General features: G+C 42.2%; 1 protein-coding gene across 5 annotated transcripts in view; it reads right to left on the bottom strand.

The window, feature by feature from the left end:
* AMPH (amphiphysin) overlaps window positions 1–26,643 on the bottom strand; it is a 220,668-nt gene that overhangs the window by 134,178 nt on the left and 59,847 nt on the right. Inside the window, exon 1 of one of the 5 annotated variants that reach the window (XM_076006297.1) lies at window positions 20,066–22,885. The exons of the other annotated variants lie outside the window; for them this stretch is intronic. The gene's annotated coding sequence lies outside the window, so the exon portion shown is untranslated. Of the gene's footprint in view, window positions 1–20,065; window positions 22,886–26,643 lie in introns of those variants that run through there. 5 annotated transcript variants of the gene reach the window in all.

The raw sequence follows: 26,643 nt of genomic DNA, 5'->3' as shown, positions 1-26,643 counted from the left end.
AAGGCGACAGTTTCAAATGCTACAGAGAACTCAAGCAAGATAAAGACCTCAACCAAAAGACCTGAAAGTGTCCACTGGGTTTAGCAACCAGAAGGTTGCCAAGGTCCTTGGGGACCTCGTCAAGGCTATGTAGTAGGATGATGCAGTCAGAAAACAGGTCTCAGTAGGCTGAGCAATAGGAGGTGAGGAATCAGAAAGAGTAGGTCCTCTTTGGGGCCATGCAGAGTCAAAGGAGAACTTCAATGGGCAAAGCTTAAGCCTGTTTCTAGGGCAGGAGGAACTAGCCACAGAAAGCAGGAGGCAAGAGCTACAAGAAAGAGGGTCTCACAGCAAGAAAAGTCTCAGAAGGGATGGCAGTGGTGGGATCGGGGGCAGGGATGGGAGGATCCGCATTGCTCCAAAGAGGAACAACTATTCCTCAGAAACATGAGGCAGGATTCCTGTGAAGGCAGAGGAGTCTGTCTGTGTAGAGGCAAAATCAGAAGAAATACGTGCACGGCAGAGTCATCTTTCCTAGGAGGTAAAAGTCCAAATCAGCTGGCGAGAAGTAGCAGAGCTAGGTGACAGCAAAGATCCCAGAGAGAGGGAAGTGGTTCCAATGTGGAAGTGAAAAAGCAGGAACCAGAAGCACATAGCAGGACTTTCAGGTGGAACCAAAGGCCCAGCTGAGGCAGAAATCGTGGACTGCAGTTGCCACATTTAAGCAGTTTTGAGATTTTTCTCCAGCACCCTCGATATAGGTGGTAAGACTGACCTGCTACGTAGGGAATATCTTAAGGCACCAAAGACAGTGAGACCTAGAGCTGAGATGACTAAAAAGACATTTTTGCCTTGCTTTATGTCATGAATATTTGACAGTGAGTTGATAACGTAGATGATCTCACTCAGCACTACATTGTCTATGTTGAAAATACCAATTAAGCCCGAAGTGTGGCACCATTCATACTCCAGAAGGATTACTATATATTCATGTATTCGACATGCAGATTTTGACAACAGCATGACACATCCTCCACTACAGGCTAAAAGAAAGTTCTGTGCCTCTTGCATTTTGGTTTCGATTTAGATCTTTTACTTCAAAGATAATTTCATCCACACCAACACTTTGCTATTTTGAAATCACAGGAGTTTTGCAGTTACCTTTGTTGCAGCTGTTTTTCAAATGCAAAATAACATACTACATTGAGTAAGCTTTTCAGATTGCACTTCCTTTCAGTGAGATTCTGAAATGTTCCCCCAGGGCTGTGTGCTCATCCTTTCACCCTCCTCCCTGCTCAGAAGTTCCTATCTAGTCCTAAAAGACATCAAGACATAGGCAAATAAAAAATTAAATAGGAAGGAAAAGCAAGAATCTGGTAACTTGGAATATTTCATCTTAAATGCTCTTTCAGTGTCTTCTAAAATAGTTTCTCAGCTTAAGTTGCAAAGGCTGCCTCCATCATGTGGATTTCCCATTCTTTTCTAGAGCAGTTGCCCATGTATTAAGTGCCCAAGTAAAGTCCCTAAAAATTTACTCTTTGATTTGTACAGTTCCCTTATACTATAAAGCCAAAATTCTGATCAAGTTTCAAATCATCATACTCCCATAGAAATTAAATATACCATATTAGTAAGAGAATAACTGCTTTCTCTTACTATTTTAAATTAGGGATGGAATTATATGTTGGGATAATATCCAGCTTTCCAAAACCTAATTGGCATTTTAAGTCAAACAAAAAGTTCACAATCTTCCATTCCACACAGAAATAACATCTGTTAATTAGAAGAAAAGATCAAAGCAAGGTCAAGCTACTGTGAGCTGTGACCCCACGCTGTTTCTACCATCAGCAGCCAGGAAATTGCTAAGAGGCAAGAGAGCAGACCACGAAGTAGTTCAAGATGAAAGCCGCACAGGGCTTGAGACAGCGACAAGAACAATTGCTAAAAGAACACGGCAGGATTGGCCACCAAGGTGGCTCAGCAAGACGTGCATTGGACGAGGGTTCAGACCAGACAAATTTCCAACTCTGGGTGACTCATGCTCCCTTTGGCCAGACTCTAAAAGTCAAGAAAAAAATAATCACACAGTTTAATTAGTCTTCTCTGAGCAAGGAGACACCTCTCTTTTCACACTTTCTGTCCTTACAAGAAAAAAGAAGAGGACACAGGATTTTGTATACATTATCTACTGAATCTAGGAGTAACTACATGGATGGCCATGGCCTCTCTGGACAGGACATGGAGGCATGGTCTTCCACCCATCCCCACGTACAGATGATCCATTCATTCATCAGTCCATACACCTACCCATCCTTCTCCTCATTCAGAGAGGATTTACGCATGCTCACTCTGACACTACAAAGTCCCGTAACCTGAGACTAGAGAGAGGCCACCAGGGAAGGTAAGTGCAGGGTAGCTGCTGTCCTAAAGCATCCCACTGGGCATGGATTGCACTGTTTCCCAAACGTCAGGGTACTAGTCCTTTGACCTCTCTCTGGATGAGTTTCAGGCTTAAGGAGGTTGCTTTAATTTGCCCTAATGGGAGAAGGATAAGATGAATTCACTAGGAAATCATCCTTTGGTGTAGCTCACATGCCTTCAAGGTCCTCACGCTGACCTCTGGTTCATCATCTGGGGGATTTATTTCTGTATCATTATGGCAACCACTTCTTTCTCCAGCAGATTTCAACAACACATTAGCCATCACGTCATCGAAGCCTCTAAGGCTGGCATGAGCCTTCCTGCCAGTTCTGGGAAACACGTTTGGAAGGGTAAACAAGAACAGATAAGAGAGAACGTTCACAGCCTCTGTCCCATTTGAGCAGCCTTCAGACAGGTCAAGAACATATAGTAGAGAGAGAGAAATTATGCATCTTAAATGTTAAGTAGGTTCATCCCAAGTGGGACAAAAATCAACTGGGAATTAGAAATCTATGGAGGAAAAAAATCCAGGTGCCTAGAAGGGACAGAGAGTTAAGTGAGAAGGGCCCCTAAAACGCAGTGACAGTGAGCACCTGCCAAGGCTGCTTTGCATTCATGCATCTACCTGACAAGATATTGTGTTCCAGAATTCTACCCTCTTCTATCCTTCCCAATCCTTTAAAGTTGAGAATATCTAGTCCTCTTAAAAAAAAAAAAAAAATTGGTGGGAAAAGGCAGCTTTGGGAAGATTGATCTAGCAAAGACAAATGGATTAGGACCCCTGGTGTCCAAGGAGCCCCTCTTCTCTGGGAGTCAGGTGCCCACTCGCCTACCTTCTGGGTTGGGTCACCTTGTAACAGAACTACTTTTCCACGAAAACTGACACCTACAGTATCCATACCAGAGTACAATGATTACACCAAAATTGAGTAGAAATCTGCTAAAGCCTGCAGATCATCCCCTGAGGCTTGGAGAGGAACCCGGATTTTCCCTCTCCAGTGGCCCCTTAAAGGACAGGGCGGTGTCTCATGTCCAGTGTTGCACGGGATAATACAACAAGCCACCAACCTCATTAGATCATTTAAATTAATCCTTATGCCCCTTAGCTAGGAGAAGAGACACCTCCATTTACCACCAGCCAGACGTTTGAGAAAAACTCACATCTGCCACACTGTTAGCAATCTACCCTGCAGGGGAGACGGGGAAGCCAGGGACAGCTCTATACCTGGGCAATTCACCATGGAGCAGGTCTGCTCCTGACTGCTTGATGCAGATTCTTCAGGTGATCTCAGGACATCAGTTACCCACTGTGCCAACAGAAGATGAATCAGCAACTTGAAAACACTGACCTGCAGTGCAAATATTAAGGAAGATGTTGACTCAGGTAGAACAAAAAGTCCACAAAACCTTACTCAGGATCTGTTGAGAGCTGTCAGTTGCCTAAGGCAAGAGGAGGCTATTCCTACTGACAGGTATCAAACAGACGAAGAGGGGAGTACTCCAGAGAAGACAGAAAGAACACATTCTTGCTTTTCTTCCTCTTGTGAAAATGCCCCACTCTAGTAACTCCACAATTCTCTAATTTATTAGCTATCACCTATGGAAATTTAAAATGTACCAACCACAGTTCTAAATGTCCTATATCCAAAAAAGTCTTTAATCCACCCAATAATCTTAAGAGTTAGATGTTACTATGATTGTCCTCATTTTACTGATGATAGATACCACTAAAGGTCAGGGATGGTTAGTAACTGACCTCAGTCATACAGCTGGTACATAACTGAGCCCGGATTCCAGAAAGATGGTCCGATGCTAGAGTCCCTCCTCACCGCTAGACTAGAATGCCCTGAAGACAGTAGCACAGAATGGAACATGGCTTGGTGGCCACACCCTTCGCTTGAGAGGTAAGTCATTTTCATCCACTTTATATGCCATTCCAACTAATGGTATCACATTGTCAGGAGTGCTAGTGTAGTGACTGCTTGATCCATACTTCTGTTAAATGGCAGCCATATGACCCATCTCAATCCAAAATAGGCCACTGTATTAATTCAAATACCCTAAGCTGCGGTGAGTTATACAAAATATGCATTCTTCCCACTCCACCATCACTAAGAGAAATCTTCTGATTAGCTTCTGACTAGCAAAAGGCCAAGGAGGACACCTCCTGCCCAGGCCCAGTTCCCCCATCACACCTGTTCTGATCCCCCAGCACTGAGGCCCAAGTGTTTTGCCAACACTCATCTTCATGAGCTCCTTAAGGCCCATAAGCTTTGCAACACAAAACATAATTTCTCCAAATGCTGCCAACGCCCCTCTCATTCTGGAGCGAGTCCACACGTCCAGAGTCTTCACTAATTAATTAGAAATCATTGCGAAGGTTTTTGGAAGTTTCATTCTCACTTTTGTCAATAGTTTTGGTCCTGTACTTCAAGAGATGAACTGAAAGGTTGAGATGGGCAAACTGCGGTGTGGCTGGAAAAGACAGCCAGTGAGGCGACGTGTTAAGGGTCTGGACTAAAATCTTTGATAACGGGCAGGATTGAGCACAGTCTCTTTGTAGGAATTTGGAATAACTGCTGACCTAATGTGTACGCCATGTTAAGCAGGAACACAAACAAAATAAGGCCTGCCCCTTTTCTCCTTTGCAGGGATGTAAGTTTACATAAGGCTGGGGTTTGGTTTTTAGCTACCCTTCCGATTTACCACGGTCTTTCTGGAACAGTGTTTTCCAAAATGTGTTCTGTGGGACACAATCTCAGGAATCTCTATCAAAAAAAAAAAAAAATTCCAGGGACAAAGCTGTTTGAAAAATAGCAAATAATATATAGCTTTCTATAAAGTCTCAAAGAATACTGTTGAAGAAAAGAAGGAAAAACCACAATGCCCATGAAAATATAAAATGAATATGTGTCAAAGACTATTTTATAAACTCATTAATTAATGAGGGAGCTGGTAAGATGTTACGACCAGTTCCAAGAATAATTCAAATTCCCACATGTATAGGGAATGAGGAATGCTGAAATGACTTTACACAGAGATGGAAAAGACACAGGGCAATAACCAACTGCATCCCACCTGGCGTAATTCATAAACCTTTCATTATTTTTCCCATCAATGTGAACATATTAAAGGTTCCAACAAGTCTTGCAATAAAGAAGCTTGTGTAACTCTGTTTAGCTCTGTGTTTCCCACACATATTTGTTCACATGACATTAACGTCTCACACGGTTACTATTCCATGGAGCACAATTTAAGGAACACTTTCTTCTCTCTATGCATTTTACAGACCTCTCTTATCTTCCCTACAAAACAGGTGCAGAATTGTGTATGAATGCAAAACCCCCAGTTTATTTGTAAGGGGACTCCTCGTTCATACCAGACTTCTTCAGTAGCAAATAATCAAATTTTTAAAATGAGAAGAATGAAGACAGAAGTAGAGAAGTAAGCCATGATTGCTGGGTTCAGACATAAGCTCCATGAGCACGTGAGCTCTCTGATTTTGGAGAAGTTTTTGAAGGGAGCCGAAATGCCAAATGTTCCCTGTGGGAAGGAATGAAGAGACGTGGAGTAGCATGCATCAAAGTGACAGAGGGGACACTGGTGCTGACAAAGCAGATTCACGTCCCAGACCCGATCCTCAGAGTCTGCGCTGGACCAGGCTCTTCATCTGCTTTGAGGGAAACAAAAATGACCACAGTTAAGGGACTCTGTATCTGAGGTCCATGGATGGTCCCAAGGTGTCCAGCATGGCCTGACGTTATATGGCCGATATTATACAGCTGTGCTTTGTTTACAGGAGGGGCTTTCTGGCTTCCATCTGATGAAGAACCGCTGCTCTTAATTGTAATGGACATCACGAGTGCAGTGGAAAGAAAATAAAGTGCTAAAATCAAGCAAAACCGTGCCCTGCTCGATCACTTTTGAGAGCTGGATAACCTCTATGAAATTTTTAACTTCACTGAGCCTCAGCTTCTTCATCTTCAGAAACGGGGAGAATACCAACTCTTGGAAGATTTAGTAAGAACACAAGCAAAACCGCTTAGCCCAACTCTGAAAAGTGCTTATTGAGGGTTAATTCTCTCTCTTCTCGATTTCATATCTTCACTTTAAGTTGCAATATGAAAGAGCTTACAGGAAGCTTAGAATTTATGCAATCTTTAGTTTATTGATCCAATGGATGAGACTCTAAGGAAAGTAAGTGATTGCCGAGGTCACATCTTCAACCTTTTACTGTATAAATGGATCTTTGGGGGCTAAAGGGACAGAGTAAAGCCTATGGAACCATCTTTATTTGGAGCATGATTTCCTGGCAATTCTCTTTCTGCAGCTCAATAAATGTCTCTGGAGCAATTCTCTAACTCCAAGAACCATGCATGTGCCAACAACATCACCAATGCAACCGAGAAAGCCTAGAGTGGCTGTCTAGGTTCCTAGAAATCATTTTTATTGGAAACTCTTCACAGCTGAGGAGACTTGTAGCAGCTGGAAATGGAATCTTCTTCCAGGCAACCCTCTTGCAAACCAGAAGGCCAAATACCACCATCAGATCTGCTGCTGCTAATGGAAGTCCTCCTGAATCAGGAAAACCTGGGCCTAGGGACTGAGGGTAGAATCTGACTACATACCATGAAGAGCCTGCTTTTCCTCCCTTTAGGTTTTATTTTCAAGACTACAAGTCATTTGAGAGTGCACGCAGCAGGTTTCTCTTTTCCCGGTGGAAAGAATAGTGTGACCAGAATCCTCACACCCAAGTCATGACTGCAGCCCTGCCTGGGGCCACTGAGTGACATCAGGAAGGCCACCCACCCTCTCAGAGCACACTTTCCTCCTTTTTAAATTAAATGATGCCCTTTGGTAACTTGCCTCTTCCTGCCACACAAACACATCGTGAATGAAGAAAAAGAGAAAGGCTACGGGGTACTTAGAGAACTTTTGAAAGAACATTCTGCATAATCTCCAATTTGGAGATTGGGAGATGTTCTGCACAATCTCAGATTCCACAAAGTCCGAAATTCCACCAGTTCTACATGGGTGGTCCCCCAGAAGCCATGCAATACACACGAAATGCCAAGGCTCACAATGACCAAGGATTTCAGACAGATCCAACAGGACGTGTGATTCCCAAAGGCAATTTCACTGATGGTTTCTGTCTTTGATGTTTATTGACCCCCCCAAAAATGTTATATTATAAAACAAGTTTTATACATGTTGCAGGTTTGAATAGAAGTTAAAAAAAAAAAAAAAAGCAAAAGGAGATTGGTAATAGACTGAAAAGCCAAAGCATATGTCCTCCTAGTACAGGGCTGGACATAGTATTTTCAATTTAGTTTGTTCATATGGAGGTTTTCTAAAGATCCAGAATTCTGAGCATCTTCTAACCCATCTGGACCACGGGAAGAGAGGGTAACATAAGGTACCGGAGACACATTGCTCCTTCTGGCTGCCTGGCTGAGGCCAGCCTGCGTCAGTGCACACAGCCTCTGGCTGATAACATTTCTCCGGGGCAGAACAGGCAATCCACACGAATGAATGAATGGATGGATGGATGAACGAATGAATAAACAAGTAAACCATGAAAGACTAATTATTTTTGCACGCATTTCTGTGCTTTCATTTATGCGTAGATTTTCATGTTTCTGCAGCTATTTTAAAGTCTGATCAGCAGAAGTGAATTACTGAAGAAGAGATACTATTAAACACCTCTTTGTAAATGCCCACGTTTCAGATTTAATTTGGGCTTCTGGAACTGAAATTTCCATGTTCTTCCATGTTTTCCATGTTCTTCCATGTGGTTAACATGGGCATTTTATAAAGTTGAATACACAAAACCTGCATGAATGTTTAAAATAAATTTGGGACTTCAAAGAAATATTGTGTTTGCAGTGTGCTGCTCAGGGCAACATCATCAGACTCTCTTGTTTGCTACTTGGGAATATTGTAGGGGGATGTTTTAAGAAGTATCATTCAGTATATTAAAAATTACTGTATGATAGATGGGTAGGAAGAATATAATTGTACTCTGGAGACCCTGAGTGACACTCCTACAACCCTTGCAAACATGTAAGTGAACAGTGCTGCTGGATAGCATTTCACTAGTTGTTCACACTATCTGTAAACACTGGCAGACTCGTCTACAGTGCATTCCCTCCATTTGGCCCTCCAGATCCATACTCCACCCTTCCTCACCCTGCTCAGCACTCCAGGAAGTTGCCGCCAAGGATTGTCCCCTGCCCTGGCCCTCTGGCTTCTGCCTGGAGTCAACCAATGGGAAGCACCAGCAGGAGATGGAGGGAGGAGGGATGGGAGGAGGGCGAGGTTGGAGGCGCTGGTTCCTCCAGCTTTCTCCCAGGCAGTCACCACCAGCAGGAGCCTCATTCCCTTCCTATCAGGTGCCACTCCCACCCCAAGAATTACTTCTCCTCTCTCTCAGTTCTGATAAGAGCTCCCTCCCTTCCCTCTTCAGGCCTGGAGGTAAAATGACCCCAGCACCCTCCACTGCTGCTAGCTTTACCATCCCTTGCTGGTTTCCCTTACCGCGCCCCACAGGGAATCCTAAAATAGAATTTGGGTCTCAAAATGTTATAGCAAAATCTTTTACTACCTTTTGGCCAGCAGCAGTGGCTCACACCTGTAATCTAGCATTCTCGAAGGCTGAGGCAGGAGGATTGCTTGAGCTCAGGAGTTGAAAACCAGCCTGAGCAAGAGCGAGATCCCATCTCTACTAAAAATAGAAAAAATTAGCTGATGGACATGCTTCTAGCTCTGATTCAGGCAGGGCAAAGACAATATATATAATCTCAACATTTGTACCCCCATAATATTCTGAAATTAAAATATACATGTATTTTTGAAAAGCAAAAAATTAGCTGGGCGTGGTGGCATACACCTGTAGTCCCAGCTACTCAGGAAGCTAAGAAAGGAAGATAACTTGAGCCCAGGAGTTTGAGGTTGCAGTGAGCTATGATCACGCAATTGCACTTTAGCCAGGATGACAGAATGCGACTCTGTCTCCAAAAAAAAAAAACATCTTTTACTACCTTGTACCTCTCAACTGTGAGAAAAATGAATTACAACAATCCAACACACATCTAAAAAGTACCACTGCTGTGTCACAGTATAGAAATGGTCTAAAAACAAGCCAGTACAATTCACCCTACCAAAAACAATTTGCACAGTAAGCAAGTCTGAGTATACTAATCCCACAACAATGGGGTTCTGCCCACTACACACTTTTCAGGGACATAAGCCCTGCAGTTGACAAAAGATAATTATCACTGAAAAGTGTTTAGTAGGATGTTTTCAGCCTTCAACTGAAGAAGTTCTTTTCCCTTTTTAATGATTGCAAGAGTTTTATCAAGGGAGTTTGCACAACATAGTTTCATCAATATTGTTAAGATATTGATTTTCCTCCATTGAGAATTCAAGGCAATCATAACCAAAATCCCAGCATGCTCTTTTGAAGAAATCAACAAGCTAATTCTAAACTTCATATGGAAATGTAAAAGATGCAGAATAGCCAAAACGATATCTGGAAAAAAGGACAATAAAGAAAGGATGCTAAATCCCACTCCAAAGCTCTTGAGAGACAAGAAGCTAAAGCTACAGAACAGAAAACTAAAAAGGTGCTGACTTACTTCCGTCCTACTAAAAAGGCAATTTCATTCAAATCCTTTGACCCTAAAACCAAGTAAAGCCTGAGCATAGTAAAAGGAAACAACAACAAATAATTAACTTCCTATCAGCCATATTTCATGTCCACAGGGAAATCAAATCCCAGGGTCTTGGTGTAAAGTACAGAGGCTGTAAAGAGAAATCAACGTAGAAAAAAGCTGGGACTACGTTTTCAGACAAATAACTGATCATGTTTCTAGGACAAAACCTCTCTCCACAGACTGCATTCTCCCGAGATAATTACCTTAGATTCACTGGATATACTGGTTCCACGGCTTATATGAAATAATATAGAAGTATTTCTCTGCCTTCTGTTTAAAAGGATCAAGGTATGTTTGCTGTCCAAAATATTGACTCTTTTCCTTCCACTCCTGTGTATCTGTTAAGGCTATCATTTATAATATCTAATATTTAATTAGTCAAAAAATTGAAAGAATACTGTAGGCCGATCAATATAATGTCCAAGTTAACTGAAAGGAGTAAATGCTTCCAATTCTTGTTATCACACACATTCCGACAATAAATTAGTCATCCTGATGAATGTATTAAGCAATACATAATATAACTGATTCTTTATGGAGTCCTTTCATCCACTCACATTTCCTCCTCTAAACTCTTGCCACTCAAAGTGGGTTTTCACACAGCATCAGCCTCGCCAGGGAGTTTGCTAGAAATGCAGAATCCTGGGCCCCATTGCAGAGTCCAAGCTGCAGGGTAATAAGATACCTAGGCCATTCGCCTGTGCATTGAGGTTTGGGAAGCCTGCTCTAAATTACAACTCAATGTCAGGCCCTACAGGTAAATGAAAGAACCAAAGTCATCATTCTGAGTATTGATGTAAATGCAGACAAAGGTCAGAATAATCAGATTGAAGCTGTAATGATCACAAGATACACCCTGAATGCTGGTTATTAAAATGAATGCATGATCTCTCTTTAGCATTTCCCCCATCCTTTTAATGCAGAGAACTGAAAATTTTCCAAATGGTTAAGTATTTTGGATAGTTGACTGGGTTCTGGTTGTTATAGTTTAATTTGCATTTTAATGAAGCCATCACAATTAGACTTTTATAAAAAAGATGATTCTGCAAACCACTCCACAGGAAGTGGAATCATTCTGATTAGTCACATTTTTGTTGGAAATATGTGAATTAAACTCAAATGTCTGGCTCAGTGACATTCAACAACTTCACATAAACATTAACATCCATGAAGTTTTCCCTGACCGTGACCCAAAACGATAAGTCATCTCTGGCTTGTTCAAAACCCCTGGTGGCTGATCCTGCCCGTTCATGCGGAAACAACAACTGAAACCAGATGAGCTACATCTGGTTTTGGATTTCAGAACCAATGTTTCAAGCAACTCAAGACTGCAGCAGGGGATTTTTAACATCAGGCAATTAGGGCTGCAAATAAGAGCCTATATGTCAAATTTCCTATGATGATTTTTTACATAAAATAAGAAACCGCCTTTAACCCCAAGAGTTGTATGCCATAGCAGTGCTAACTCTGGACCAATCTTTGCTTCTTCCTCCAAAACCTAACGAGCAATCAGTAATCAATACTTACTCTGCACTCAGCTGTGAACAAGGTACATGTCTGCCCTGCGGTGAGCATCTGCAAACACTAAGAACAGTCACTGCTTCTTTAGAACTTATAATTGCAGTAAATGCAGGTTTTCTCTGCCCACCATTTATTGCCTTCTTTCCATTTTCCTTTTATTAGAAGTCCCACACTGACTTTGTTAGCATCCAGTATACTTATATCACACTGTGAAACGTGGCCATTGTTAGCAGGAGAAAGTTTTTTTCTGGGTAAGTGTCTCTTTGAAGACTCTGAAGGGCCTAAGCATCCTCCAGGGATGCCCAGGACCTAGAGAGCTCAAATGCCTGCCCTGACTGCCCACAGATCCAGGATCCTGGGGGAAGAACCAAAGGGATGGAAATGGAAGAGGAGAGGAGAGGAAGGGGGGATGGGATCCATGGCTGCACATCCCAGGTAGGCTGTTTCTGAAATGCTAAGCAACAAACTATTAGGACATGAGAAAAGGAAAGAAATGTCTGTGTCATACTCATGCATCCAAGTGTGTACATAAGCAATTGAAATACACTTTCTTTCTGAATATGGATTGGACATACACTCTCCTGGGTGTTCAGGAACAAACTAAAGTATTACATAACTAGTTAGAAAAACAAAAGATAAATTTAAATTTACATAACTCACTCTCAAACAAAATTATCCAGGCAAGTGGAAGACTTCACATAGCCTTAATATGTCAAGTACATTTCAAATCTCCAAGAAGGAGATGCAGAATGTGATGTTTTCCAATTTTTTTTTTTTTTTTTTGACCAGAGAACCGTTTTGTCAAAGGAGTATCTTGCAAGTTTGATCATGACCAAATACACTTGGGGGAAACTAATAATCACTAATAATCCCTGCCAGGTGTAATTCAAGTTCCTGGGATACATTTCATCAGCATCACTAGTTTCCCTATGTGAATAATTCAGTATAAACCAGGCTCAAATAAGGGGGGAGAAGAGCTCTAGAGAAGGCTCATGACTCAGCTCTGCCAAGTGTATGCCAAAGCTTCCTCATCTCCTCTTCTCTCTCCCCATCACTCCTTCATCATGTAGGTGACAGCTAACTCATCATATAAAACCATCTGTGCAATACACACACATTGAAACCTTCTAAAGACAAAGGCCTAAGCTTCTGCCAGCCCCAAATCCAATGTCTGCTGTTGCCCGTGCCCTGGGAGACCGACCCGATGGACTGGACGGACTGTGTCCTCCAGGCTTCCTTCCCCTAACTTCCCGTGAGCCAGCGGGAGGTCCCAGGCAGGGACCAACCCTGCCTTGAGCTGATTCTGGAAGTGCTTAGGTCCCTTCATGTCCGTCTGGAGACCCCTCCTTTATGACTCTAACAACTGTACCATTTCCCCCCTTGCCCCTTCAGGCCTAGCAGTGGTTACTGCTTCTCAGTGCTGTTACTACTGGACTCTGGAGGCCTCAAGATCCACTGCTGATTCCCTTCTCACCTCCCACCCTTCTGCCAACAGTCCATTCATTGGAGCCTCTTGAACCCCCTAAGCTGAACTCTGCTTCCTGCCCGCCACACTCTGGCTGACAGAGTAACAGACCACCCTGGTCCCGCTGATCAGCCATCCTGAACCCAATGAGCTCCAGGCAAACTTTTTTTCAGTTTTAAAACATGCATATATACATACATAGTTGCAAAATAAAAAAATGGTCTCTGGGAATAGGTTACTGAGGATTCAAATGTACCGTTTTAATGCATACTAAACGGCATGCATTTAAATATATGCTACATTGAGTCAAGGTCTAAAGCCCTAATGGCAAAGCCGGCCTGTACCCTAGGAATGGCAATAGATATTTACTCAGACGAAGGCCTTTTAAAATTATCCTCATGAGCTTTCTCTAGAGTTGATGGGGCCTTGAGTGCTGCCAGAATTTGATTTTTGTAAAATAAAATCCCAAAACTCAAATTGATATAAAATGGAGCCTGGTGATTTTTACAGCAAGGCCCTCTGGGAGGGGATAGGCCACATGCTTGGAGTCTCATCCTCCAACCCTGCAGTCTGGAAAAGAGTTTTATTTTTGCTACAGAAAAGAAGGTACATTATTTACTGGTTTCACTAGAGTTGTTAAGAGTATTGAGCTTATTAGTAAATTTACAAAGTGCCCAGGTTCTCTAAGCATTGCTAGATTCTGCCTCTAGAAGGAGCTCTTCTCATAATGTGCCAGAGACCTTGGGGACCCGCAGCTCCAGGCTGGGTCCCTCCTGCTGCATTCAATCCTATTGCCCAACTCTTCTACTTCACCCATCTGGCTGCCACTGGTTTCCTCACACCAGGAAGATGCACACAACCACATTGTGGGCATTTTCATCAACCCCACCTAAGCCTTTTTTATTCTGAAGCCCAGGAGGGAACTTGGATTTGTGTTGACAATGATTTCTGGTGGACTCCAGTGTTCAGTAGCTAACTGGGTAAATCTGAGACCTGAATAACTCCAAGGACATCCTGAGCCTTCCTCTATGTCCCTTATTCAAGTCTCAGAAGAATTCACAAACATACTGTTTTCAATGTATTGCTGAGCTGGCAAGAAAGTGAGGAGCTCCAGAAGGCCAGTAAGAATTAACTGAAGAGGCTGTATCCCTGAGGGCATGTCCCCTGTTTTGACAGCTGCTCTGGTTGGACTAGCCAGACATGAGCTTAGATGTGGCTAAGGCCAGAGTACAGAGTGTATCGGGAGACTCACATCCTTTTCTCTCTGTCCCTGAAAGGCTGGGAGCCCAAAGGGCCACACTTCCAGTGTGAATTAATTCACTTGTAAATGGTGAATCAGAACTACACCTGTCCCCAGAAGGAGAGCATGAGAAAAATTACCTGTTTTGACCTGGCTACTGGAGGAAATGGAGAGAAACCCTTTCCTTGAAGTGGTGAGCAGAGTTTTAGTTCACCGCATTTGAGATCCACAGTCCCACATGGGGTCAAGTGGAGAATTTAATTTGAAGCAGTCCTAGGTGGATGGATCCATGGTTCCCCTGGTTGATGGTGCTTCCCGCTCTTGACAAACACAAACCTCCTCTGCAGGAAATAATCCTCAGCCCTGTCCTCAAAGAATACGCACAGATTAGGCTCTAAGGAATATTGTAATAAGGCATGCTACACCTAATAATAAATACATGTCTGGAATCTTCAAAAACAGAGGAAAATATTTACAATGTTTCATTATGTGAAGATTATAAGGTAGTAAAAAGACTATGAAGATTAGATAGCTAGATTAGATGATAAGCAGACAGACGACAGATGGACAGACCTGAAGGCTATGTAGCAAATATGTTACCAATGACTAAAGGTCTACAGGGATAGAATTATGGGTGTTCCCACACTTTTCCTCATAATTTTTAGTATTCTCCAAATGTTCTGCAATGCATATATACTTTGAGAATTTTTTTAAAAGTTATTGAACAAAACTTAACCTTGAAAAGAACATCCCAACCTTTAAGAAAATATCTGCCCTAGTTTCTGCTATCTTTTGGTTCCCCTAAAGAAAATACTAGCAGAAGCACTGATGTGGGCATTGCATACATTTTACTTCGACTGTTATTAGACACCTGATGTATGCCAGGCCCTCCTAGGCATAAGGGAAACAAAGATGAATGAGACCCAGTCCAGGCCTTCAGGAGCTCACAGCTTAGATAAGGTTTTAGAAGTGCACCAAGTGTGAGACTCAGCCGTGCCCGATGGGCTCACACACCAGGTATTGAGCAATGCCAGGGAGGGCACCTCTCTCAGCTGGGCCATCAGAGAAGCAAGGCCTTCTGGAGGGAAGGAACTGGGCCTTCATCTGGAAGGATGACTGGGAGCAACTCAAGCAGAGGGAAGGGAAAGGGTGCTTGAGGCAAAGGAGAAGGTGCACAGCCCTCACCTCCATCCACCCCTGCACCCTCTGCTCCCTGCCCTGCTTTCTCTTCACAGCAAACATCACTCTGTTCTTTCTGTAGTTGTTTCCTTGTATGTTCTCTGTTTCCCTCATCCATTGTAAGTTCCACGGAAGAAAAAGCTTTGTCTGGGTGGTACTGCTGCATCTTCAGCATCTAGGACTGGGTCTAGCATATAACGAGTACTCAAACAAATTCACTTGAAGAAATGAATGGAAGAGAGAGGCAAGAAACAGAAGCAGGGGCACAGAATCGTAATGTTCTTCTGTTCATGGTTGCTAGAGGTGGGGAGACCGTGACACCAGATTCCCAAGAGCAATGGGGATGCCTTGAGGAGGACCAGGGAATGACACGGTCCAGGACAGACTTGTAGAGGGCAGACGGAGGGGCGGGAAGTAAGGGAAGCTCAGCACAGCTGAGATGGCTGTGGAAAGGAAGAGAAAGAGGGATGGAGTCAAGACGCAGTAACGGGCATGGCCACTCACTCAGGCCACACCTCCTTAACCTACACACATGACTGCATGAAAACCACAAAGCAGTAGTAGCTGTTACTGTCGCTTCAGATATAGTAGATCCTATGCCAGGCTCTGTTGTAATCTCTAGAGATACAGCTGTGACAGAGGCCCTTCCCTCGTGGCATTAATAGTCTATTGTGAGAGACAGTACAAAAATAAATTTAAAAAAATGATATCAGGTAGTCTTTAGTGTGCTATGAAGAAAAATAAAGGAAAAAAAAAAAAAGAAAGAAAGAGTCATGAATCATTTAGGAGGTAAAAAGCAAAGACAAAATGACCAGAGCCAGGAATTTTTAGAATGCTCAATATTGACTTCATTGCTGAGCACTTACCTTTTTGGATAAACAGTGAGCACTTATCGTTTTGGAAACTTGCTCAGCACAGATTCTAGACAAAGTCCATCTAATCAAGAGCACATACCAGATGGCCTGAAGAAAGCGTTCCGCAGCACACAACTCACGGGCAGCGAGCATGTGCATTGATGGTTTGGGGACACCATACCATACGGGGTTGTACGCCACCCACAAGTGACAAATGCAGGTGGGGTGTACCACTGGACATTACCTGCTCCTGGGATTCCAAAGACACAGGCCGGCCTTTGGCAACTCAGTTCTGCAATCAGGGGGTCTAGTTTTAAATTGCATCTTGGCTCGCACAGAGAACTGAAAGCTTTCTGGACCTAAGGAGTTGTCTCCCGTGCCAAACCGTCCTCAGATGAAAATTGAGGGACCATTTTAAACACTTTGATTACAGCTATTTTTAGTCCCCGGGGTGGTGGAAAGACAGGAGCAATAATGGGAAGGAGGGAAGAGGTGGTTAGAGAGGATCTGGTTGAGAAAAGACGAAGTGTTTTCTTTGAAAGGCATGTTTGTAGGTTAAGAGATGCAAAACAACATGTTATGTAACACAGTTTTCACATCTCAAAGAACGTTGCCGTGAAAAGACACTAGCGCATGCTCAGTGTTAGTCCTGAGACACACCTGCAGGCACACAGGACTCCAGCGACCCGGGAAGTTCAACCTGGGGAAAAAGGGTCCCCCAAGTGACGAAAGAAAGTAACAGTGCTCACTGGCACCTATGTGAGAAACAGACCTTCTGCATTAAGAAGCCTGTTTTTGCATTCTTCCATTCCTAGTCACCCCTCTTAATTTATCCTGGCAGCGGCGTAATGCCAGACAGGAAACAGTGAGACACAAGGAAATTATATAGATTCTGCATCCAAAAACAGTTTGTTAAATGAGAACCTAAAGTCACAGAGGACAAGCCCTTTCCATGTTCGCATTGTCAAAATGCATAATGCATGCGTTTTCCAGGCCTCTCAGGTTCCTAGCAGGCCACAATGTATGCAGCTCGCCAGCTGCCAGCACTGTAATGCGGCCCGTGGGCAAACCCAGCAGGCACACGACTGAAATCACGACCGGGTACACGGCCACATTTCTTCAGCTAATCTCCTGATTATGACAACAGCGAATAACAGAGCAGTCAAAGGCCTGCCTAATTTACCACTCGCCCACGCAAAGTGAATACAGATGAAGGGCAAAGAGGTGCAAATCTAATTTTTAGGCTGGGAATAAGAGACAGTGGCTTCCACAGAATGTCCTGGAAGAAAGCCAGGCTGGATTCAGCTGCACTGGGTTTCCCAGTAGAATGGGGAGCCAGGGCCCCTGCAACGTGCTCGCTCAGCCGTCACTGACGACAGGCTCAGATGCCCAACTGGAGCCCTGAATCCTATTAAATAGAAACTAATGGAAGTTCCACCTTGTCTCACTGACAAATGAGGATGTCCAATTCTAAAAACATCCTTTACTGAATATGTGAGCTGTGCCAAGAACCATGCTACATGCCTTATTTCATATAAGCCTCACGAATGTCTTAGAAGGTAGGTACCATTATTAGTGCCATTTTAGAGATGAGAAAACTGAGGCTTATAGGTATGAGTAAGTGGCAAATAGTGATAGAACTAAGACTAGAAATCCAGGTCTGTACTTTTAACACCCTATTGCTTCGTGATGCTGAGCTTGTGGATTATCTCAAGTCAAAAGGCCACATGTTCCTTGTGCAGCTGTCACCCCTGACACCTGGACTAATGGCTGGGGTCACTTAGGATGACCTTGCTTAATTTATTTTCAGTCCACTCAAAATACAAAAGCAATACAATAAAGTATTGTATTGCAATTGTATTGTATTGTAAAGCAATACAACAAAGTATCCACAGACAGTTCTTCTGTTTCCTGTGGAATTCTGCTCATTGGACTACTGCACCTGTAACAATGCCCACAAAAATCTTTCCAGCACCCACTCCACTTTGCAATGTGGCCCGAACATCCTCTCATGAAGACATTAAGGCTACTTCTCCATCCTTGAATTTGAACTTAGCCATCTTCTGTAGCCAATGAAAACTTTGTAAACTACAGGCAATTTGGGGCTTGAAAAGTCCCTACTCAAGCGTGCATTTTCTTTTGCTTGGGAATCCTGAGCTCACCGCTCTGTGGACAAACCCAGGCTGGTTTGCTGGATGATGAGGTACACACAGCCAAGTCATCCCCACTGCCCCAGCCAGTAACAAGTCAACTACCGGTCAAGCGAGTGAGGCCATCCCGCCCATCCAGTCCCCTCCGTGGACATCAGCCACAACAGCCCAGGCCAGGAGAACTTCCCACCTAACCGATGGGATGGAAAGAAATGACAAACATCTATCATCTTTAGTCACTAAGTTTTGGAGTGGCTTGTTACACAGCAAAAGCTAGCTGGCACAAATACTTAAGAAAGCAAAGCTCTGACATCTTTGCAGTGTTATAAACACTGCAACATGAGTCTAGTCACATTCCCTTCATCCAAGCCACACTGCTTGATGCGTTATGCCTCTTCATTAATAAACCTGCGCCAAATCCAGGATGGTGCTAAAATAGACATAAAAGACAGGAACAGGACTCTCTGTGGCAATAAGATACCGAATTATGAATAGAACGTAAGGCCATGCTAGACAAGGGTTAAGTCATACACCCGTACACGTAAAGAATGAACCCTGTTCTATCAGTCACAAGGTTTTTCTTTTTCTCTAGCAGCTAAACAAGCACTGGCCTGAGATACGCAATACTGAAACAACTGCAGCTCACCAACTGCCAGGCACTGACCAATTGACCCCGTGTTCCAAAAGCCGTAACTATAGCTTCGACTGGACAAGAGACTGCTTTCAGTAACTTTCCCTTGACAAGAGACAACTGACCATGGACTGGTTCTAGCTGGTTTACAGATGTGCACTCAGAGCCTTCATGTCCCTGTTTCACCTTTGACCTACGGGGCCTAACTGTAATACATTTAAATGTTAAATCTCCACCCCAAAGTGAACATGGGATGCATGTAACACATGTTTGCTTACTATGCATGTGTGTCTCCCTTCGTAAATATTCATAGCTCCTCCCATATTCTGCTGAATATGTATACTCAGCTACCCCATTCAGCATAAACTCCTGTCTTACCTTTCTTTTCTTCAAAGTGCCCACTTCAGTCTTTGCTGGAAGTTATGCTTCCCAGCCCACCAGTGGCCAGCCTTCAGGTTGTAAGCCCTTAGACAAACAAAACTCTCCTCTGCAAATTTATAAACTTCCTGATTCTTTAATTCTTTACTCCACAATGGTAAGCACAATATATGTTTGTTTTATTTGATATTCTTTGCAGCCTACCTCATTCCCCAAAGTTCTGAAATGAGTGCCTCTCCTAGGGTGGTTCCCAAGGCTGGCTGTAGCACAGTAGAATCACCTGGGGAGCTTCTAAAAAATATTGACACCATCAGACTGGTGTCCTCAGAGATTCTGATGTCATTGGTCTGGGGTGAGGTTGCAGCTTGGCTAGCCCATTCTCTAGAATCAGACTGTGAGGGTTTGAATGCCACCCTGCCGTGGGCTAACTGATATATCATTTTTACCACTTGATCTTTCAAACTTGGGCTATCAGGAAACTTTTAAAGAAAGTTCATTAAGGAAAGTTAATCCTTTCACAAGGAAAAGTTACCTTTGATGAAGCATCATCAGATGCTGAGCCTTTTTTGAAGCACCCCTGGAATCTCAGTATTTGAACCCCCAGTAATCAAGACCATCAGCACACACGTGGTTAAACTCATGGGACAGGCATGTCGCCATTGCTATGCGAGCTCTCAGGCAACCAATTTAACCTCTCCTATATATTCATCTTTCCCATCTAGAAATAGGAAGGCATCCAATAATGAGCCACAAAGTTCCCTTCCAGCCCTGAAAGTATGACGGCATAATAGTTACCAACATGCCAAGCTAAATGATCATCACCTGGTTCCTCTCGTGAGGTTAGACGGCGAACCCTGTCTCACCCTCTGAAAGGTGTCATGCTTAGAGCCCAGAGGAACAAGCACATGGGTCATGTACCAGTCACTGACTCGGTCAAGAAATACTGAGTGCCATGGCTTTCTAAACCATGTGCCAACCATTGTTCTCAGCACCACATGAGAGAGAGAAGACAAAAAATTCTGGGATTCCTGAGCTAGTCACATTTACAGAGAAGTGGAGGATATTAAACAAATCCACAGAGCTTCATGACGGGCACTTGAATGAAGAAAGGCAGAGCTACTTCTGGCTCAGATGAAGGGAGGTGCTAAGAACTGAATGTTTGTGTCCTCCCCAAATCCATACGTTGAAACTCTAATCCCCAATGCTATGGTATTTGGAGGTGGGGCCTTTGGGAAGTAATTACGTTTAGATGAGGTTTAGATGACGGTGGAGGATTAGTGCCCTTTTAAGAAGAGACTCCAGAGTTCCTCTCTCTGCCATGTGAGGACAGAGCAGGAAGGGAGCTGTCTGCAAACCAGGAAGAGGTTTCTCACCAGACCCAAAATCTGTCAGCACCTTGACCTTGGACTTGGAGAAGCAAAAACGTCTGTTGCTCAAGCCACTCAATCTATGTGGTATTTTGTGATGGCAGCCCAGACTCACTGAGACAGATGGCTTTCCCAAAAAGTTAGGACTTTCAGATGAGGGGCCAAGTAGAAAGAAAGGAGGGGAAGTGAGATGGGAGAAATCAAGGTGGGGAAAAAAAGAAAGTCATTCCATTAATGGAATGACTTGCCTGGAAGGAAAGGTGAGGCTAGAAGGAAAAAAATGAAAAAAGCAAGAAAAGAAAAGCAGAACCACCTCTCCGGACAGAATGAAAAAAAAACCTTCCTGTTTAATCCTAAGAAAAACACATTGATACTTTCAGTCCTTTCCAATAAGCCCTGACGATCAAAACAGAAAGCCATCATTGTCTGGCAGCACTAAGCAATTAGTTGTCTGACAGGGTGAGTCCGTGCTAACTGCTCTGTGGTTTCCCTTTCTAATTAAATCAATTAGTTTTAAAGCACATCTTAAATTGGGGTGATGTCATTTATAATACTCTGACAGCATCAAGATGGAATCACTAGTTCATACATATGTATTATCACCTACTGGCACAGCAGAGAAGGTAAAAAGTGAAGAAAGAAGTACAGGTCTCTCACACGATGAAAGTGACAGATCCAAGGCAAAAGATGAAGATTCTTAAACATGTGAAGGACTGTTAAGACTCACAGTCTCAGCCTCAGAGGCAACACTGGGCTTGTAACAAAATACTCAAAGGAATCATGATTTTATTACAAAAACAGGGAGAAAAGAAGAAGGAGAGGGATATGGAGATTAAGGGGAATAGAAGAAGAGAGGAGGGAGGAAAAAACAAAAGCAGCTTGTATTTGTGATGTGCCTTTAAAAGAATACTGCAGCAAAAGGAATAAATAAACAAGCAAAAAGCAGCAATGCAAAGGGGTGTGTTTTTGCACCTACTCTTCCCCTTTTTTTAAGGGAAAGAGCTTCACTTGAAACAGAATTTAAAGCCATCAGTAGTCTCAGATCCAGCTTACTAGAATGTTACACAGTTCTCTAAGCATAACCACCAATATCTGAATTCAGTATCAGTACTTTGAAGTCAACTAAGTTTGCACCCAGGTGGGAAACCAATTGGTAAGCATGTTATATTTTCCTATTTGAATTAAAATGTGTTTTCTGGGGAAAAGGCATTAGAAAGAGATTTTTTTAACAGTCTTATCACTATATGTACTAGATGTTCATTAAGTACTGAATGATGAATGACTGACTAAATGAATGAGTGACTTGGATAAGCAGGTTCCATGATTCATGTAGGAGGAGCTCATTAACTGCATGCATAGAAAAAACCCAATCTCTACTCGAGGGGAGAAGACTTTCTAAATCAATCCATTTTCATTCACTGATTCCAATCATTTGTTCTCAGATGCTATTCTCAAATTCTATTTGAAAACTTACTGAGCCAGATACCAATAATAAATACATCGAGATCAAATTATTTCATGGCATGGCATTTGGTAAGTATCCACACTTTTCCAGGAGGCTATAAGCTCTGCAAAGGAAAAGGCCGGAGTTAAGTAACTTTCCAAAAATCGCAAAACTGAAAAGTAATGCAGTCGGGATTTGAATCCAGGCACCTGATCCCCAGAGCCTGAACTTCTTAAGGGGGCTGAGTAAATATTTGTTGAGTGGAAGGTTTACACATGATCCAGGACTTTAAAACACCTTGACACAAATAATAATACACATATTTTGATGAATCATATCTGAAAACAAATATAATCCCAAAATTATTAGGAATAATGCTGATTTAGGTGTATATATGCTGTTAAAGGAAACATGGAAAGTCTAAAGAAAACAAAATCTCTAATAATCTCAACCACCATCAAAACCACTATTAGCATCTGACATATTTCCTTATTTTTTATTGCAAAAGATGAAGATTTATTTATTTATTTATTTATTTATTTATTTATTTATTTATTTATTCCTTTTGCTGCAGTATTCTTTTAAAGGCACATCACAAATACAAGCTGCTTTTGTTTTTTCCTCCCTCCTCTCTTCTTCTATTCCCCTTAATCTCCATATCCCTCTCCTTCTTCTTTTTTATTTCCTTATTTTTTATTCCTTATTTTTATTTTTATTTACTTTTACACTTCTGGAATCTTATTTTTCTTAAAATTATATCCAAAGAACTTTATCCCCTTACCACTCATTTTTCAGGCATAGAAGTTGTAATCACTTGATAATATTTTATCACATAAATAGATTCCCAAAAAGTATTGATAAACACTTGGGTTGCCTCCCAATTTTTACAATAATAAAGTAACGCTTCAGGAATATTCTTCTCGAGAGTTCTTTCATGGTTTCTCTACTGAATTAAAATAAATCCCTAGCATTTTCAATTAAATATGTAATTGAGGTAAAAATATCTCCCCAAATTATGTGAAATCAGAGGGTACGACTAGCTTTTAGATGCTGTGCAGTCTGTATGGTTGATCTGGGGCTCTACCAACACCATCACTGGAGGCGTAGGTGGGGATGAAGACACAGAAGCCCCTCCACACACCAGGGGGTCAGGGACCATACAGACTCTGGCCCACTGTGCAGGCCATGTGAGGCCTATGGAACAGCCAGACAGAAAAGCAGCTGCAGAGGAAGGTCTCCAGGTGGCCAGGTGATGGCCGCATGGCCTTGCTAAGAAGGCTGGCAGTCAAGAACAGAGCACAGGTGAAGGGAGAAGGGCATGGAGCATATGGTCCTTGGGTCCTGGCGTCCAAAGATGATGAGGGACAAGCCACACCTCAGTGCCAACATCAAGAACCAAGGACAGCACGAAACCAAGAGCCCCTCAAAGACGCTAGGATAACTCAAACACTTAGCTTCTCAGCTCACTGTAATTACTCAATACAGGCTGAAACTGAACTGCCATCTACAAGAAATGAGAACATGTCTCCGTTCCAACGTTTTACTATATTTCCTTTCTTCTAAGGCACCCACTTTGAAATAAGAATGGCTATTTGGGGGTTAAGGCGGTAAACAAACCCAATCAAACCAAACATATGTTTCACCTATAAATATGCATACCATAAAAAAAAAAAAAGAAAGAAAAAAATCTTACCTTCCTGGAACGAATCTTACTTTGTCCAAGTAAGTGATTCTTTTAAAACATTGCTTAACATGATTTACTATAACTTTTTTTAGGGTTGCAAACAAACCATGTTGCTCCAAGCCCCTGTTGTCATGAGCTATGCTTCTCAAGCCAGAAAGTGAGTGTGATAGTTTGCTACGGCTGTCACAACAAAATTCCACAGACTGTAGAGCTTAAAAATCAGAAACTTAGTTTCTCACAGTCTGTAGGCTGGAAGGCCAGGATCAAGGTGTCAGCAGGTTGTTTCCTCTGAGTCCTCTCTCCTTGGCTTGCAGATGGCCACCCTCTTGTTGCCTCTTCACATGGTCTCTCCCTCTGTGTGTGTGTGCTCTATGTATCCTAATCTCCTCTTTTTTTATAAGGACACCAGTCATATTGGATTAGCACCCATCCTAATGGCCTCATTTTAACTTCATCACCTCTTGAAAGGTCCTATCTCCAAAAACAGTCACATTCTGGGGTACTGGAGGTTAGGGCTTCCACATATGAATTTGTGGGGCGGTGGGGGTGGGTGGGGGGGCACAATTCAGCCCACATCAGTGGGTGTGGGGGATGGAGCCAGAGGCGGCAGAGCTCCAAGAGTTCTGGGCTTTTCATCTCCTTCAAACCATCCTCCCTTCCGACTAGATGTCACCCACTCTTTTCTTCTCCCCTATCTTTATCAGGTTTCTGTATAACATAAAAACACTGAAATCATGGTCAAAGCAACAGTTATAAAATTATGATTTTCCATAATCTAGGAAAGAAGGTATCTGAGTAACAGGCTTCATATGAAAATACCGATATTAACAGGGACCACATTTACAAGAAATGTGTGTCTCAAAACTCTCTTTCTTCTTAATTCCCCCAACGCCTGCTCCTTTCCCTTACTCCTTGTTTATTATTTATTTTTATTTTGAGAACCTGTTTGCTTTTGCAGCACTTTCTTCCTATTAAGAAGTAAAACGGTAAAATTTATTTGTTACTATGACCAAACGAAAACAATGATTTTGGGAAAAGTACCTTGAGACAAAAGCATCTTGTCCTAATGCTGTCAAGCTATCAAGGAGCTCAAATTCTCTTTAAAAATACACTGGGGATAGAATTAATATGAAAATGCATTGTTTTTCATAAGTCCTTTGGGATCACATACAGGAAGATGTATCTGCCATGTAGAAATATGCTGTTATCAAACGGATGTTGCTAACCTGGGCTTAAAACTGCAAAACAAACAAACAAACAAAAAAAAACTTTATATATTGGTTGCTTTGCACTGTTCAGAAAAATCTCAATTTGGAAATAATCTGAATGGTCTGTAAACCAGGCAATGGAGTTTTGTGTTTATACCACCCCCCAAACCCAACAGCAATGATAAACCATGGGATTATTATGACTCCTCTTTTGAATCTATGCTGAAAATTTTGGTAGCCTTTAAAATTTATGTGGCAACTGTAACACTGTAACAGGTATAAATGGAAATATTTACATATTCTATCATTTATATTTGTATTTTCCCATTATATATTATTTGGATCTAGGTTTCACTGGCATACCTCTAAAGTTTTACAGATACATGAAACATTGCTCCCAATTAACTTTCCCTAGTGTCTTCATGCTTCCCAAGATTTTAAGAAACACTAATTTTAAAACAAAACCAGTTCTTGCTTATTGCTGTTGGGATATTATGTGCAAATGCAAATTAAATCAATTTAGGTAGACCGTTGACATAATGTGTAATTGAGAATATGTAAAGAATCCTTTCTGCCAAATTAAGATCTGCGACTACTCTGTAATGGATTTGAGCTAATAGCCACCCAAACTCTGGAGCAAATAAGTGTTATCACACACGACTGCCTGAAGAACTGGCTGAGAAGTATAATTATGATTACTATGATTATAATGATGCCCCGAAGCTGCACCTTGACTTATTAGGAAAGGAGTGCTATATTTGATTATCAATGTCTGCCATGGGCATGGGGACAGGCAGTGCCTATTTTCCATGCCTACTACAGGACCATGACTGATGTATCACACCTTGTGCCCAGTAGCAATACAGCTGTTTTGCATTAGGGCCTGTGTGCAGCAGTGACCAATGGGAGAGAATGGAGTTAATTAATAAAAGCTGAACCTTGGCACGTGCAGGTCTACCAACATGTAAGACCTGCCCAAAGGAAACCCTATGATTTTATTAACAGCTCAAAATAATGGATAATACAGATGCTGTTATTATTGAGTTATACAGAAACTGATGCTTAGAAAGGCCCAAAGTCACATGCCAGGCTCTGGATGAGATTAAATCCAGGTCTGTCCAACAATAAAATCTATGCTCTAGACTGTAACTATATTGCCATTAGAAGACATGTATTTTAACATTATACTTTAAAAATGGAAATATAATCCAATCCTCATCTATTTTACTGATAAACATAATCTGCATAATATGAACATTAAGAAATAATTTATGGTACCTAAGGCTATAGTCTAAAATTCAGAAATGACTTTATGTACAAATACTCTTATATTGTCATCTTTTTCTTTTGGAAAATGAAAAAAAGAAAGTGCCCCCAAATCACTAAGTAAAGTATAAGGCAACATTA

This window comes from Microcebus murinus, chromosome 9 (genome assembly GCF_040939455.1).
Source record: "Microcebus murinus isolate Inina chromosome 9, M.murinus_Inina_mat1.0, whole genome shotgun sequence".
NCBI classification, from domain to species: Eukaryota; Metazoa; Chordata; class Mammalia; order Primates; family Cheirogaleidae; genus Microcebus; species Microcebus murinus.
This window is presented reverse-complemented; position numbering and strand designations above follow the sequence as displayed.